Source organism: Anolis sagrei, chromosome 4 (assembly GCF_037176765.1).
Source record: "Anolis sagrei isolate rAnoSag1 chromosome 4, rAnoSag1.mat, whole genome shotgun sequence".
Classification (NCBI taxonomy): Eukaryota; Metazoa; Chordata; class Lepidosauria; order Squamata; family Dactyloidae; genus Anolis; species Anolis sagrei.
Genome location: NC_090024.1, coordinates 79,138,323 through 79,151,777, shown reverse-complemented (window position 1 = coordinate 79,151,777; position 13,455 = coordinate 79,138,323).

The following is a 13,455-nucleotide window of genomic DNA, read 5'->3' as shown; positions in this document are numbered from 1 at the left end:
ATAGCACAGGCATGGGCAAACTTGTCCACCAGGTGTTTTGGACTTCAACAACCAGAAATCCCAGCCAGCTTACCAACTCTTAGGAATTGTGGGAATTGAAGTCCAAAACACCTGGAGGGCCAAAGCTTGCCCATGCCTGTGATATAGCATCACCAAACCCTAAACCCTTTCCATAAAGTCTGTCATCTTTATTCTTTTGTAGAGTGGGATGAAAGGGGAGGAATTACAACTTCGCCTGGATCTACATGCCCTATAATCCGGTTTCAGAATGTAGATTAACTGCATTGATTTGGATTATAGCGCAGTATACACTGATATAATCCAGTTCAATGCAGTTAATCCACATTCTGAAACTTGATTATAGGGCAATTTAAATCCAGCCTTCCTGTCCCTTAAAATGTTACCTTGATTTTTAATGCCGGATCACTGGATCTATGTGGCAGGGCTCAGGCTACATTGTAGTAGGTGGTCTGTGGTTTGCTCTTCTCCACACTCACATGTCATGGACTCCACTTTGTAGCCTCATTTCTTGAGGTTGACCAGCTTCTGATCAAAGGATATTTAGTATAATGCCAAGTTTTTAACTTTGTTTGTGTTTTTAAATAAACCTGTGTGATTTTAAACAAATGTTTTATTAATACAATGTAATTTAAATGCATTGTTTTAAACTGTATTTTATGTTTGTGATTAGCACTAAAATGAGTGCTTGTTGTGAAGCTGCCCTGAGTCTCTCCGCCCACGGGGGTGAGAAGGACAGGGTACAAATGTACGGAACAAATAAATAAATAAATCTGTACCCTCAATTCGCTTCTGATATTATAAATAAATAAATACTGGATCTATGATGAATCTTCATGGAAGCACTGAAATATTGCTGGAGGTGTGGAAGAGAGATTTTATGTGAGCCGCCCAGAGTCCTTGTGGAGAGGGAATGGGATATAAATAAAGATTATCATCATCATTATTATTACTTTTTACTTATTGTGTTTGGTTTTGCTGTTTGAATATTTTTTAAAAAAAATCAATCCTTTTTCTTGCACTAACTGTATTTCTCAAGATACATGTTCATAAAATTAAATACATCTAATGTTATTGTTTCTAAAGAGTTTTACAAGTCAGAAGTTCATTATCTCCTTGTAATAGTAAGAGATTTTTATGTCCTTTCCTATATATTTCACTTACTTTTAGGGAAATAAATCCAGAGTTGTGCTTAGTCACAATGGAAATCTGTTGTGCCTCCAAACTAGATCACGTTTTCCAGGTTTCCAGAGCTGGATTTGGGGTGAACATGGGGGCTGGATCCAACCATTCCAACAGCAGAATTAAACCCAGAATAAAATTATTGCCTCTGTTGATTGAAGGAGAAGCAGAGAAAACAGTGTTTTTGCTTAAAAGCATGAGTTTGTTATGCAGTAGTACTCTCTGCAGAGGATATAAGGGTTTTTCAATTGCACTACAGAATCTCATTTAGGGTGAAATAATAATCAAAGCCTCTACAAAACATAAAATTTCCAACTCTAATAATAAGAAAACCGAAATTGCTTTTGAACTAGCTTGCTTGTAGAATGAATGCAGTTTGCAACATCCAATCTGTGTGCCCATCTAAATTTCCCATTCTCTGTTTATTTTATTGGTGTTAACTTATACAACAGAGACCCCATCATGTACAATGAAAACACAATAAAAACAAAAGGAGGGGAGTGGGCGATGACAATAACAGCATGTTCAGAAAATCCAAATGTTTAAAATCTAACCATGTAAAGGTTTCTTAGTATTTGTTAATATTTTTAGGTAATGTCCTTTCTTTGTTGATACATCATGGAGAGAAAAGAAATATATTGATTCATCTGTGTTTTAATTATTTGAAATCCTAATGCACATTAATGATAGTTATGGCATTTATTTTGAATCTATCATCAAAAGAGTGTGTATTCCATGCTCCAGTTTGTGTCAGTTATGAATTCATATACAGACATGGACATTTAGGGTATAGAAACATGATCCCTAGAATGACGGAAGCCTCAATTATGCTTCAGTTTGGGTTCTGAAGGTCAGTTCACACATTAGAATCTGCCTGAGTTGATTTTGAATTTGTCAAGGCATACACAACTGCAACTCACGCTGCAGGCAAACAGCCCAAGTATCACTGTCAGAAGGGCAGAGAAGCTCTGTGTAGGGTTCACTGAATGGAAAACTGGGGACACTGTAGAACAACGTTTCTCAGCCTGGGGTTGGGACTCCTGGGGAAGTCATGAGGGGTTTTCAGAGGGGTCACCAAAGAGCATCAGAAAACATATATTTTGGCAGAGAAGGCTGAAGACCACTCAGTCTGTCCTTCTCTTCCTTTTTGGAAACAGACAGTGAGTCCTTCCATCAAAAGCCCATTTCCGCTGTGATTGGCCAACCTCTCAGCCCAGGGGAGGGCTGTTCCTGAGACTCCAAGTGGGGAGAGCAGGCATCCTCAGCGCATGGCAGTGTGGTGCGCCTGTGCAGGCAGGGGAGAATGTGCAAGGCTGGAGAGAGGCTTATACTAGCAAATACCTTCAAGGCATGGGGGTTCAGTGTGGGAAGTTTGGCCCAATTCTATCATTGGTGGGGTTCCGAGTGCACTTCGATTGTAGGTGAACTATAAATCCCAGCAACTGCAACTCCAAATGGCAAGGTCTATTTCCCCCAAACTCCACCAGTTTTCATGTTTGGGCATATTGAGTATTCTTGCCAAGTTTGGTCCAGATCTATCATTGTTTGAGTCCATCGTGCTCTCTGGATGTAGCTGAATTGCAACTTCAAAACTCAAGGTCAATGCCCACCAAACCCTTCCAGTATTTTCTGTTGTTCATGGGAGTTCTGTGTGCCAAGTTTGGCTCAAATCCATCGTTGGTGGAGTTCAAAATGCTCTTTGAATGTAGGTGAACTATAAATCCCAGCAACTACAATTCGCATACGACAAAATCACCCCCCCCCCCAACCCCACTAGTATTCAAATTTGGGCATATTGTGTATTTTTGCCAAATTTGGTCCAGTGAATGAAAAAATTCTGCATATCAGATATTTGCCTTACCATTCATAACAGTATCAAAATTGCAGTTATGAAATAGCAATGAAAATAATTTTATGGTTGTCAGTCACCACAACATGAGGAACTGTATTAAGGGGTCGTGGCATTAGGAAGGTTGAGAAACACTGCTGTCGAAGGAAAATGTATTGCAATAGACAAATTCAAAACATTCAGAAACTAAGACCTGAAGAGTCAAGGAGGGCAAAACATGGGATTATAACAGAAGAAGCCATATCTCCAAATAATGTAACTGGAGGACTATCACCAGGTACTGGCTCTGAATCGGATTTGCTTACAAATATGCTGTGCGCTGAAGTACTTCAGCTCCTGCGGTTCTGTTGCATAGCCACATCATGCCTCAATAGATATGCTTGAGCTCCTTTGAAAACAGAGCTCACCACACAATGTATTGACGTAATGTGATACACTTCTCTTTGCTGGTATCGAAGTCAACAGGAACTTGGCCATTGTCATCTATAGGAAGAGGATTAAGCATTTATGAAGATTGTTTGGATTGAATTTTCCATGCTGCTAAGCTTCAGTGCTCGGTTTGAGCTGTACTATCATGCTTTGTTTATTCGGATTCACAGAAACTTTAAAACAAATACTCGATTCCAGGTAAGTCCAAGGTGACTAACAAACCCTACACTGTTCTCTGTCAGACAGGTGTGAGGGAACACCTGTGTAACTCTGCACAGAACCACCAGGTTTTATTTTATGGGGGGAGGTGGAGTAGCCTTATGGGAGGGGGCAAATCCTGCTCAACAAGGATGTCAAACCAATCTTTGTTCAACTCTTGGCTGGAGTATCTGTGGTAACAAACTGGATATGGGTAAACAAAGAGCTCAAGTTACTCCCACCCACACCCGCCAAGCTGTCAGTTCACTGCTCACTACAGGCACTTATTATATGAAGCAAAAGCACAAAGTCAGTGTCAACAGAAGGTAACAAGGGTGATTATTATTATGTGAACAGGTGTGTGAGGTGTTGCTACACTGAGAGTATTTAAGTGTTGCTAGAGTTAGCAGTTGGAGCAGAGCTACGCATGCAATAACCAGAGCTCACCATTGTAACCGGTGGGCTATCCAACCTTCTAGTAATGGCCCTTTCATTATCCCACGGCAAGTAGGACCACAGGGGGCTAAAGACTTGCCTAACCAGCCTAAGCCACCAAATGAAACATCTCTTTCAGTGTATCTCTGCTTTTGACTAGTGAATACCCATTATTTGTCATTTCTGTCCTAGTAACAGAAAAAATAGTTTGTTTCTTTAAATAAATCATACATTTCTATTGCTAAGCTAGAGACGTTTACAGGCAATTACTTCTGCATAGCAATGGGACAGACATGTTTGTTGCTGTTTATTTATTTTGTTCACAATGCTTGGATACTACCCATCAACTAGCCATCTCTAGATGACTAAAAATAAAATATGTACATGTAATCTCCAGCCCTGTGACCTCTGCAATGGCATGCCAGAGGCCATACCTTTGCTCCAAGGTCAAAGAGCAGGGGCATATACCTTTTAGAAGAGGATCTTTTATTATTATTATTTTACAGTACTTATAGCCCATGCTTCTTATCCCAAAGGGGACTCAGGGTGGATCACAGAAAATATATACAGCAAACATTAAGTTCTGATTATTAAATAACAAGACAGACAACAGATAAAGGTATATCTCATCATTCGGCATCTTTTGGAGGCTGTGTTCAGTTCTGGTCACAGGAGGGTGCTGTCGCTCCATCTCCTTGCTGAAGAGCTTTCTTTGATCGTAAACTTTCATCCAAAATGCCATGCCTAAATACTTCCCCGCTTAATATGGTTCCTATTCATCTACTCATATTGCTGTTTTCAATCTGCTGGGCTGAAGGTCAGGGGCTCACCCTGACCCGGTTTCAAACTGTCAACTTTTTTGTTGGCAAGATATACTGCAGCTGAAGCTGGCGATTAACCTGCTGTGCTAAAGCCAGCCCTTCACAATTGGTTACTCTCCAGTATTACAACTCCAATATCCAAGAGTGGGTAAGGGAGTACGCCAGGGGCATCAGACCCACAAAGGGATCCGAAATCTATACATACACACCTGCTGGCATAGACTCATTCTCTCACATTATTACAGATTGGAGGCCACATGGGAAAAAAAGCAGGGATAGCATTGCCTATTAGATAGCAATCAAAACTTCTACAGAATAAAACTATTTTATTATGTTAAAATAAAACCAATAAGCAAAACAAATAATTACAGTGAAATAAAGTAGAGTGGACTTAGTCTTGAGACTGCTTTTATACTTGGTAACCATTAGAAAGCCACATTTTAGACTACAACGTCCATAAACTTCCAGCCAGCATGGTGACTAGCCATTTTGGTTGAGAGATTCTGAGCATTGCAGTAATGTTTCCAAGTTTTTTTTATTTTACCAATTTTTACTGTTTATTCATTCACAAAAAAAAAGAATAAATTTCTAAAACCATTCTAGGATAAGGCAAGGGGAAGAAATACATGGTGCTCGTGAAGATTTTGCTAATGACATCTGCATTTCTCTGCAATGTTCAGACTCATCGCACATTGGTTCTGAACATGTATTTGAGAGCTAATTTTGATATCCTTTTTCTCACCCAAGGTATGACTCATAGCACTATAAAACCATACAGAACCAGTCTGACCAGTAGCCATAAGGGGATGCAAAATAGAGTGTACTGAAGGCTAGAGCAGCTGTGCAATGCTACCTCCATGTCTCTATTTCTGTACACGCAGCGAGGGAGAAAGACAGAGTGTTAAACACCTGGGTATTAACATCAGAAGAGGGCTCGAGGGATAAATATGGCTTTGTTCAAATTTGGTCCTATATATGTATGTGTGAAATAATGAGAGAAACATGCAAATCAGTTTCTTTGTTTTCCATTTTTAATAGTAAGGCTAGCATCTGTTAGAGGTTATACTTCAGAAGAAGTAGAAAAACCACCAACATTGCTGGCCCTCTGTTACTGTCTGTCTGTCTGTATCCCAGCTTACAACAAGTACCTTAATATATTGTCGAAGGCTTTCATGGCTGGAATCACTAGGTTCTTGTGGCTTTTTTCAGGCTATAGGGCCATGTTCTAGAGGCATTTCTCCTGACATTTCGCCTGCATCTATGGCAAGGTCCTCACTACCTCTGAGGATGCTTGCCATAGATGCAGGTGAATCGTCAGGAGAAATGCCTCTAGAACATGGCCCTATAGCCCCCCAAAAGCCACAAGAACGTAGTATCTTAATATGTCTTGAAATGCCCTGAAGAAGTACAGTATATCTGCTGTGTCGTGGTTTTATCTACCCCGTTTAACAACATATACCCTTTCTCAGAATTTTCTAGGTCTTTCAGCAAGATTCTGGTAACTTTCAACAGAAGTCATTCATTTCAGTAGGGAATGTATTGGCAATGGGATTTCTGCAGTGCTCTACAGAGTTTACTCCAACACGATAACTCAAGTCCTCAATCTGAGCAGACTTATGTACTCACTGGAATTTATATTAGTGCTGACTCACCAACTTATCATTGACTCAGTGGGTCTGCTCTAGTAGGGACTAACAAGAGCTTTTACACTCCCACCACTTTTGTGCAAACAAACGTTTGAAGACTTAGATGGGTAACAATGTACATTCATTAGTTTTCATGACATTCCCAATTTCTACTGATGACACAGTACCCTGTTAAATAGTAAAAGGTGGTATAGTTAATACTGTATAACCCTTGGAACATTTCATCCACTGGGTTTGCAACCAAATATGAAATATAGTTGATCATTAACACTTATCAATCATTTCATCTGTACAATACCCAAGTCTGTAGGCACACAGTGTTTGTCATATTTGCTCTATACATTTTCACTCGTACATTTACTGCATAATAATAATAATAATAATAATAATAATACATTTTATTTATATTCCACTCTATCTCACCAAAGGGACTCAGAGCGGATTACAGTATACACATATATAGGCAAACATGCAATGCCTTTTATATAGTGAACAATGACATACAATACACAAACAAAGGCAAAGGTTTCCCTTTCCATCTCCGGTGTCTGGAGGCAATGTCTGGTTTCTGGAGCACTCTGGCCATGGGGAGGTGCTCTTGTTCCATCTTCCATGTCAAGGAACCTGTTGTCCATAGACCATCCTGGTCATGTTTTTGCCAGTATGGCTGCATGGTGCTTTTTTTTTTTTTTGTGCCAAAGTGGTACCTACTGATCTACTCACATTGCATATTTTCGAGTAGTGGGAGCTCATCCAGACCTGTGGCTTTGAATGGCCAACCTTCCCGTCAGCAAGTTTTTCTGCAGCTAGCAGTTTAACCCTCTGAGCTACTGCAGCTTATTTAGCTATTTAGGGATAACTAAATACCCTAGACAGAAAAGGCTGTATTTTAGAGAAAGGAACAAACAAAAGCACCTTTGAATATTTCTTGTCTAGGAAAAACCTGTGAAATTCACAGGGGTCATCCTAAATTGAGAGCCATTGTAAAAGGGCATATACACCTAATGGGATGATTATAATGAAAAAAACAAACACCAGCAATAAGCCAAACATACCTTCACTGAACATTATATTAATAATAATAGTAATAATAATAATAAGTATGATTTTATCCCTCTTTTCTCCCATGGGTGGGACTCAAAATGGTGAACAAATTGTTAAAAAAACCAAAATTACATAATACAAGAACACAATATCACCCCCAACCCAAACAAGTAAACAAATAAACAAAAACACATTGCATAAACCATATAAAATAAGTATAATAAATAACGACATTTATTTTTGTACATGTGTTTTGGTTGTGATCAAAACAGAAAATTTACAAGTAGGGAAAGCAGTAGCTTTCCTGCTTCCCTTTCACTGCTAACTTTTAACTTCCTGAGGCAATGGACAAGATAGTGCCCCCTGTTCCTTTGCATGTACAGAAACTCATTGAGCTTCTAGATGGAGAACAATAATGAAATAGCATCCCTTGCAATATCTGAGAGAAATATCCAGGAAATAGGACTGGATGCATGGCATAACACAACTTTATCATCCAAAAATAAAGGAATGCATGGGGTGGGAGAATCAATAAGCACAGCCAATGGATTTTCATTGCTGTCCCTTCACCATCTGTCACCTGAGGTGGTTGCTGCAATCTGCCTAATGGTAGGGCTGAGTTGCTCTCTGTGCCAATACTTTTCCATTCTATGCTGCATATCTTTTGAAGAAGCCACTTTTCTTTTAAATCAAAGCAATACTGGGTTACATGTTTATGACTATGACAAACACTAGGTATACACTTAAAATAAAATGTACACTTAAAAATAAACGTACACTTAAAAATAGCTTACTTGAAATGGCACTGTGGTTAGTATGGACTTCCTGTTCTACATAATCCAGACTCTCAAAGGCCTTCTGGAGTTTGATGTTCCCAGATATGTCATTCTCTCCCTTCCTGGAGAGAAGTCTTAGCTATAACATTAGCATTTCTTTGTTGTTGCTATGTGCCTTCAAGTTGACTTTGACTTATGTTGACCCTGTCATGGAATTTCTTGTCAGGATTTCTTCAGAATCTTTGCTGTCCTGATAGGCTGAGAGAGTGGTGACTCCTTGTCTCTCTCTCCATGAAGTGGAGATTCAAATTCTTGTCTTCCTGAGTCTGAGTCCTATATTCTAACAATCACTATCAGTTATGCCTTCACCCACATCTGAAAATTTCAATCTCAAGGTCTTTCTGTTTCGAATAGAAAAACATTTGCAAATTTTGATAAATTCTTCAGAACTGAACCAAAACAAAAGTACCCCACTTTTGCATCAAGTTCAAGAAGTACATCTCTGCTCACAAGGAGAGGATTATGTTGTACATCCCATATAGGTGTTTCAAGATTAGGAGTCTCTCAGGTTAAAAAGAAAGAGAAAGATAGGGAAGGGAAATCTAATTCAGTACTGTAACATGATAATATCAATGTTTCTATCCAGGTGTTTAAATGTTATTCAGTATACCCAAAGCTCTGGATGGACAAATTTGTCATTTGCAGTATCTCCCACATTTGAATGTAGAGAGTCTAAAAAGACATACATGTTCTCTGGTAATGTAACTTATCTGCTCTTCAGTAAATTAGATCCAACGGTTGCATCTACACTATAAAACTGATGTAGTTTGACACCACTTTAGTTGCCATGACTCAATGCTATAGAATCATAGAAGCTGCAGGTTTACACGGTCTTCAGCTGTCACTGTCAATCTAATCTGCAAAATGACACAATGGTGGTATCTCCACCAATGACCCACAAAATGTTGCAGAGTAGGCAGTACATTTATCTGTGGAAATATTTGTATTTCTGCTTTCAATAATTTTAAGCATCAAGCAAATAAGGCAACTTTCACTTCACAGAGTCAGCTACAAATGTTTTAATGAGCAACCTTTCCTTAAACTTTACAAGAGGAAAATGATGAAATATAGCCACCTAAGATTTCCATGTTGTCTCCTGACTCACTTTAATGTCACACAATGTGTTCTTACTTTTAATCTTTGTATGCTCCGGAAAAGAGAGAAACAAAGCAAAAACTAGAACAGAATTGAAAAAAATTCTGATGCCAACTAGAAATAACATCAGTCCATCCTTTTTGCAGTTGTGAACACGTGGAACAACAGTCAGCCATCCATATTTCCTGGGCTTAGAGACACAGAATTTCAATGAAAGTGAAAAGATACTTTCCTCAGCCCAAATGTCTTGTGTCAGTCACAAGACAGCCTTAGCTTCACTCTGTTATCTCTATGCTTGCCATATGATGTGTCCTCAAAATGGGGGCATATTGCGAGACTACCAGAAAATGATGTATTGGATGAATCAGAACTGTATTTTAGGAGGTATATTTAATTAAATTGGTTTTCTCCAGGTCTGGGAGACCTCTTCTTGAAAAGAACATCCTATTTTCAAGGTTGGATTATCAATGCTGCAACTAGAAAAAATGCCTCAGGGCTAAAGGCTCCATGCTGATGTTGGTACTATGCACATACACATGCAGACAAATTCAAACATCTGATACTGTGATGTTGTGCAGAGAGAAATGGCCAAAGTGAGGAAAATGGAGATCTTTCCTCCTCACATTGTCCCTAAAAGTTAGTAGCATTTACCACTATTATTTACCCTTATTGTTTTCCATTCATTTTGTAGCTGAAGGTGGGACAGGGAATGCTCATGTCTTGCATAAGCGGGGATTCCTCTTTGCCTAGCAAATACTGCCCAGCTTGAGCACTATAGCACACAGTTGGCACTTCTAAACAATTGCTTGTACACATTCACAAAGGGTATCTTCTCTTTTGGAAGTGCTCCAGGACTCCTTAATTCATGGCCTTAAGCCTTTAACTCCACCTCTGCATATTTTAATTCTAAATAATGAATTGTTTGTTGACATCTTGAACAGGTCACAAGCACTCCTGTATTGCCACAGGAGAAGACAAACAGGAAAAGAGGAGGGGGGATCCAGCAGCATCTTCAAGATAAGACTGGTTTATTTTAGCATGAGTTTACATGGATTCCAATCTATTTCCTCTGGCACACATGTCTAAGGATTGAAATCTATAAAGGCTTGTATTAAAATCAACCAGTTACTCTTGAAGGTCTTGCTTGGTTCCTTCTTTCCCCATTTCTTTTTTATGCTGCAACTGATTTTTCTTCGAAAAATGCTACAACAAAAAAGACAAGCAAAACGGGCAACATCCAAGTACATCTGTCCACAACAGAACAGCGTCCATGAGTGATGCAACTCTGCTCCCTCTTGCAGCCACGCGCATCTCCCCAAAACCTACACCAGACTTTTGAGGACCCTCTGGAGAAAATTCTCTGGAAGTAGAGAACCAGAAACTTCCATTCTCTGTCTTGCTGGCAGTACCCTAATGATGCAGAAATTATGGGTAGAAATGTGTATTGTGGTCCTTTGTAACTGGCACATTTTTCTATCCTGAATAGCTCGACTGTGCATGTAGGATTTCATGGATCCTTTGCAGCATCCCTGAGGGGCAAAACTCTCAGAATCAATAATTGCCCTCCTGCGGCATTCTCTGACACTTCATTGAGTCTTCCAATTTCAATCAGGCTTAGAATAGATCTACTGAAACCAATAGTTGTTAACATGTGTATCATATGCCTCACTGGTTTCAATGTGCCCATTCTCATCATTACTAAGCCTGGATGCAGCCCCACAGATAGAAAGCAGGGGCTGCACTTCTGCCACCTGTATATGACACCTGTTCTCCCCTTGTACTATATCTCTAAAAATGCAATAGTAGGCTGGCCCAGTAAATATTTACCAAAAATACATATATCTTTTCCCGTTCTTTTGGTATGTTTTTGATTCACTTTGCTTCCTTATTACAAAATTGACTTCCTCACTATAAAGAAAAGAGGGTGGAAGGTTTCCAAGAATGCAGGATAAGGGAGAATAAATATCAACAAAGCAGTCACACAGCTGTTTTGAAATTCGCATGAACCCACATGAAGAGAAAATTTCAGCACCATTTCCTCCACTTTCAATTATCACTGACAAACAACCATAGGGAATGCAGAACAGCCAAAGTGACATCACTTTGGATGCACATGATCTGAGAGCACCATACTATGACATCTCCACCTTACTCCCTTTCAAAATGCCTACTCAAGGGCACTACCTTCTGCAATGGACCAGCAGGGGCAAACCATTTAAAATAGTCAGAGATGGAGGAAGACGGAGAGTACATGTTCCAGGCATGAGAACTTCCAAGTATATTACATTCAGCCCTCCATATCCACAAATTCTGCATCCATGGATTAAACCACCCATGAGTTGAATACACACACACACAAAGAAAACCTGGATTGATCTGTTATATACAAAGGATGGCATTTTACCACACTGTTGTATATAAAGGGACTTTATATACATTGATTTTGTTATTCTGGAACCAACACCCAGTGGACACCAAGGACCCACAATACTGTAAGAGCAAATGCTAAATAATCCTTTAGTCCACAAGCAAGGTGTTCAGAGATAGCAGCTTCCTGTTTGTGTCCCCCAGCAACTAATTCTGAGGGGCATGGTTAAGTGAGTATTGAAGATAATCTATAGCTGTTATTACATCATTAATTATCTCCTGCATGAATCTGTCTGATTACCTTTCAAGATAGGAACCGTGGTGGCACAATGGGTTAAACCCTTGTGCCAGCTGTGGTGCTGACCTGAAGGTCAGTGTTTCAGATCTGTGAGACAGAGTGAGCTCCCTTTTGTCAGCTCCAGTTTCTCATGTGGAGACATGAGAGAAGCCTCCCACAGGATGGTAACACTTTCGGGTGTCCTTGCAGAAAGCCAATTCTCTCACACCAGAAACAACTTAGTTTCTCGAGGTACTTCTGACACGAAAAAAGATCCCTTTCAAGATTGTCCAAGTTGGCTGCCATCACCACATTTCTATGGTAGATACACAATTTGACTCTTGACTCTCCCACCATTCCTTAAATGACCCTGAATCTAGAAGACATCTGTGATTAATTGCCTACCTATAGACCAGGAAAAAGCTCAGGAATTAGGCCCAGGTTTTTTTTGGCAGCCATTTTGTATGGTGCCTGGAGGCAGCAGCCATCTTAGGTTAGTCATTTCCTAGTGGGGGCGGAGCTTAGAAGCAGCTTGGGGAAAATGTGGAGGACCCTTGTGATTGGCTGGGAGAAAGTGGGCAGAGCTTGGTTGAAGTGCAGGAAAAAATTGAGCCTTGAGGAGTGCTTTTTGAAATCTAACAGGTTCTGGGTTTTGAAGAAGACAGTTAGGAGAGAGTTAGGAGAAGGAGAGTAGAAGTTAGTGAAGCCAAAGAAGTTAGTTAGAGAGTTCAGAGAGCTATTAGGGAAAAATCGCTGGTATAGTGAACAGCCCTTATGTCTTTGGTAGCAGCCTGATTCCATAGGTAAAACTACTCAGAATATTGTATATTGGTGGCAGAGTCTCTGCAGCCTCCAAATAAATAATAAAATTAAACAATAATACATTATATATTGGTGGCAGTGGTCAGGATGGCTGAATAAAGGGACACCCTTTATTCCCAGAAGATCATTTGAGACTACAGCCTATAATTAATTAAACAAGTAAACAAATAGATGTCATTATAACATCATATCACAATTTATGTGAAACATCTCAGTTATGATCCTCTTACTCATTTTTTTCTAAACTAAAAAGTCCCAAATACTGCACCAATATGTTGTCACATATGATCCTCCTAGATTCATCCAGAATATGAGAAAACAACATATTTCAGCAGCAAGCCACCCACTCTGTTTCATTACAATCTAAGTAATTAATGCAACAGATTTTTCCACAGTATCAGCAATAGCTGAAATGACATGTGAACATTAACTTTAG